The sequence below is a fragment of the Corvus moneduloides genome, chromosome 16 (assembly GCF_009650955.1).
Source record: "Corvus moneduloides isolate bCorMon1 chromosome 16, bCorMon1.pri, whole genome shotgun sequence".
NCBI classification, from domain to species: domain Eukaryota; kingdom Metazoa; phylum Chordata; class Aves; order Passeriformes; family Corvidae; genus Corvus; species Corvus moneduloides.
In genome coordinates, this window is record NC_045491.1 from 17,336,277 (window position 1) to 17,340,721 (window position 4,445).

The window sequence follows — 4,445 nt, forward strand, 5'->3', positions numbered from 1 at the left end:
GCTGGCAGAAGGGTGCACAAACGAGCATCCACTGTCCTTTCCATGGTACAGGTGCCAGGAAGAGCCTGTGGGAAGCACAGCACTGGTAAGTGTAGTCTGTGGAGAGAAGAAAACAGCTCCCAGCAGAGCTCTCAATTCATAGCTGGGGAAGGAAGACGGTTGAAGTGGATAAATAGTAAGGATTTCCTCAGGATTCCATCTAGAATGAATGCAGGTGAGCAGCATAAAGATACTGAAAATAGCCTTCAGGCAGACAATAACAGCTCACTCTCAAGAGCTCTTGGAACAGGAGGGGGGGGTTCAACAGGAAGGGAAGGTATGGGCCACACTTCCACTCGGGGCAGCAGATCCGGCTGGAGGGACAGAACCGGGCTGATCAGCTTGGGAGCATTACCTGTGTTCCATGGGACATGATCAGTCCCACGTTTTCGTTCGTTGCCTTCTCTCATCCCAGCGCCGGCGGCAGAGTCAGCCCGCGGTGGGTGCTGCTGCTCCGGGCAGGATGCCGTGCTGCTCGCAGCACCGGGCAGGCCCCCGCAGAAGGGGAAGGGGACAAGGGAAGGCAGCAGCTCACCCACCTCTGCCCCGAGGGCACCCCGGGCCCTGACAGCTGATCCCAGGGGTGGGAGCATCCCCTGGCGGGTGCTGTAAAACCCCCCTGGGACCTCACACCTCAGCCCCCTCACTGGTACGTCCCCCTGGCCCAGCTGTAAGAGCCTGCAAGGGACAGGTCAGCACCCCCAGAGCGCTTTGTTGTGGGCAGCGAGAGCGTCTCCGGGCGTGGGAGGGCACCACGCGTCGGACTCGCTTTGCGGAGCAGCCTCAGCGGCAGCGCTCGCTGGCTCAGGGGCGTCGGGCAGTGCAGGGTGGCCACAGGATGAAATCGTCCCGTACCTGCAGGGCGGGAGCGCAGAGGCGGCTCTGTCGTGACAGCAGAGCAGAGTCCGGGCACCGCTGTCCCCGCCGCCGGACATTTGCTGGTGGCGGCTGCAGGAGCCGGCAGGGCACAGCCCGGGAGCCCACGGGCACCGCAGCAGCGATGGCTGAGGGGCTTCAGAGCAGCCCCGCCCTGCAGGGCCGAGTGCCACTGCCAGGGTGGCCGGAATGTGTGTCCTGTGCGCCCGCGCCTGCCGCGGACTCGGCTCATTCCTTGTGCAGAACGTTTGGAGCAAAGGCAATAAACCCGAGCTCTGTGCCTGCGCCCCTCGCTGGGCTGAGCTCCCCGCGCCCTGTCCTGTGCCTTGTGCCGCCGGCAGCTCTGCCCTGGCCACCCCTCCAGCAGGATGGGCCACTCACGGCCACAGCTGACCGTCCGCATGCGACGTGGCCGCAGGGAGCCCTCCACACCCCTCGGTGCTGCTGGGCAGCGGGGAGTGCCCCAGGCAGGCTCACGGTGGCTGCTGTCACCGCAGCCCTTGTCGCGCCTTGTGCTGGGTCTGAGCTCAGCGCTGCCGCCTCCCGAGCCCAGCAGCGACACCCCGCATGCCCGCTCTGGGCCGGGGGTAAGAGCGGGGGGAGGGCACAGCGCACCATGCTGGACACAGCCTTGGCCACGTACCCCCAGGGGCTTTGCTGGAGATGGTTCTGCTGCGGCTGGTCCTGCACAGGTCCCACCAGTGCCCCCCAGCCTCTGCAGCACCACCAGATGCTCCTGCTTGTCCCCTGTGCACTCAGGATCAGCCATCTCTGATCTCCCCACAATAAGACCCTCCACCCCAGCACCTGAACAAAGCAGCTTCCTCTGCCGAGGGGCTATTTCTGCCATGAGAAAAATGTGCCCTCGTACAGCATTTTCCTGGGGTTTCCTGTTTTTAACAGCCTGACCAGCAGAGCTCGTCCAGAATACAGGTAGGATACACATTCCAGCAGTGAGATGATGTCCCAGTGAAGGGGTTAAAGGTTTCGCAGGGCTGTACGTGCTTGACCCTCTGAGTCCTGCCTGCCCTGGAGGTTGGGGAGCACAGCCATGACTGTGCACAGCCCACCCAGCAGATGTGGACCCTACAAAGCAGTGAGACCTGTAGCTTTCCTCCTAGTGCCTCCATGGCCCAGAGCTGCCCTGCACTGCAGACCCACCTCCCAGCCAGACTGGACACAAAGGGAATTTTGGCATCAGCCCACTTGCTTGAGCACAGTGGCCATGGACAGGAGGTGCTGCCCATCACCCCTGCTCTTCTCTCTGGGGACCCAGCTCTCCCCCACCAATCCCTGCTCGTTGCATGAGCAGCAGCCCCACACGGTGGCAGCTCCACAGAGGCTCCCTTCACCTCCTGACAGGGTGTTTGGTCTCTCCCCAGAGCTCATCTGGCTTTGCCTCTCCACTGGCTGCTGGGCCATGGGTGGAGAAGGACCAGATGAGAGGTAGCAGCTTCCTGGGGATCCAGGAGCTCCCCACCACGAAGTGAGTCTGTTGGCACAGAGCAACAGTGGCTGAAGGAAGTGGAGCACACAGGGACCAGAGCAGGTCTGGGACCCATTACAGGCATGACAGGGAGTCACTGAGTCCTGACTGCGCCATGTGGATCCAGCAAGGGATGAGTCAGGGCCCTTCTGGGTAAGGGTGTTTCCTTTCCTCCACCCTTTGTCATTCTAAAGCCTCACGATTGCATAAGTACCATGGCTCAAAACTGTGATAGTTCAACTGAATAAACCCTTGCCAGGGGGATTATTGACTTCACTACGCTGTCATGGAGAAGCTCCACAGAGCACTCAGGGCCAGCACTCAGCTCTGCCGTGCTCAGGGAGTTTGTTTTGCTCAAGTCCAGGGTGGGAACTGCCCCAGCACCACTCATCAGACTCCACACTGCCTGAGACTGTACCTGGGTCACTAGGAAAGCTCATCGTGCTCCTCCCTCCCTAGGCACAGATGCCCTGGCGTTGTTTTACACTCCAAGGAGCACTGTAGGGGAATAACTGTGGATCCCATGAGGACACTGAGGCTGTGAGGGCAGAAGTCCACTCAGCCCAGCTGGCAAGACTGGGGACAAACATGGTCCCTCTGGAAGAGTTTCTCACTTGCTCTGAAGCAAATAGAAGAGGAAGACACCAGGCTGCTGAGTCATGAGCAGGAGTTGGATCTGGGATAGCAGCAGGAGCAGCTGCTGCATCAAGCGAGTGTTTGGCACCAAGTCCAGCCCCAAACGGTGCCCACAGGATCTCCTCCTCCCTCCAGTCCCTGTGTGTGGCACAGTGAGGCAACAGTCACACACACCTCCCCATATGGGGATGCAAGGGAGCAGCGCTGGGCAGCCCCACGAGCAGATCCAGGGAGGACGACCTGAGAGTTGATGGGGAGGAAGAGGAAGGCCAGGCCTGCCCCCTCCCCATCTCCCAGGGAACAGGATCCCAGTGCAGCTTGGAGGGGCTTCAAGCTCCCCTGGCCAGACATGCTGGGAGCTGTGCAATGGTGTTTGCTCTTCCCTCTGCTCCCAGACAGGCTGGGCACTGGATCCTGCACAGCAGGAACAGCACAGTGGCTCTTGGAGGCTGCAGGGAACAGTCCCATGGGAAAGCTCTGCCAGTGTCACTGGGGCAGGCTGGGCACAGCCTCCTGGCACCACTGTGCAGCCCTTCAGCTCCTGGCTCAGCCTCTGAGGCTGGTGCAAGGACAGACACGATGTCATCCAGGAAGCTGTGCTAGTTCTGGCTGGGGAGTCCAGTGGGATGAGGGAATGGATGTGAAACCAGTGAACATCCCTTTGTCCATCCATCCATAAAATCAGAGAATCACAGACTGGTTTAGGTGAGAAGGGACCTTAAAGACCATCTTGCTCTAAAAGCCTGCCATGAGCAGGGACACCTTCCACTGTTCCAGGGTGCTCCAAGCCCCATCCAACCTGGCCTTGGACACTTCCAGGAATCCAGGGGCAGTCACAGCTTCTCTGGGCACCCTGTGCCAGGGCCTCCCCACCCTCACAGGGAAGAATTTTTTCCTAATAATTCCTAATTTTTTCACCATCTGAATCTTGGCTTTTTCAGTTTAAAGCCATTCCCTCTTGTCCTGTCCCTCCACGCTCTTGTCCACACTCTCTCTCCAGCGCTCCTGGAGCCCCTTTAGTCACTGGAAGGGGTTCTGAGCTCTTCTTAGAACTCTTCTAAGTTCTCCTCCTCCTTCTCTCCACGTGAGCACCCCCAGCTCTCCCAGCCTGGCTCCAGAGCAGAAGGGCTCCAGCCCTTGGGCATCTCCGTGGCTTCCTCTGGACTGGCTCCAGCAGCTCCACATCCTTCTGCTGTTGGGACTCCAGAGGCAGCTCTGCAAGTGGGAATTCACCGGAGTGGAGCAGAGGCTGACCACGCAGCCGGGGACGCAGCCAGGATGCAGTTGGCTTTCTGGGAGCGCATCCATTCGTCCGTCCATCCACCCACCCCCCCTCGGGAAAAGAGCTGGGAAAAGCCAGAGCGGGATCTCCTGGGACACGGGGACGAGTGAACTCGCTTTCGGAACG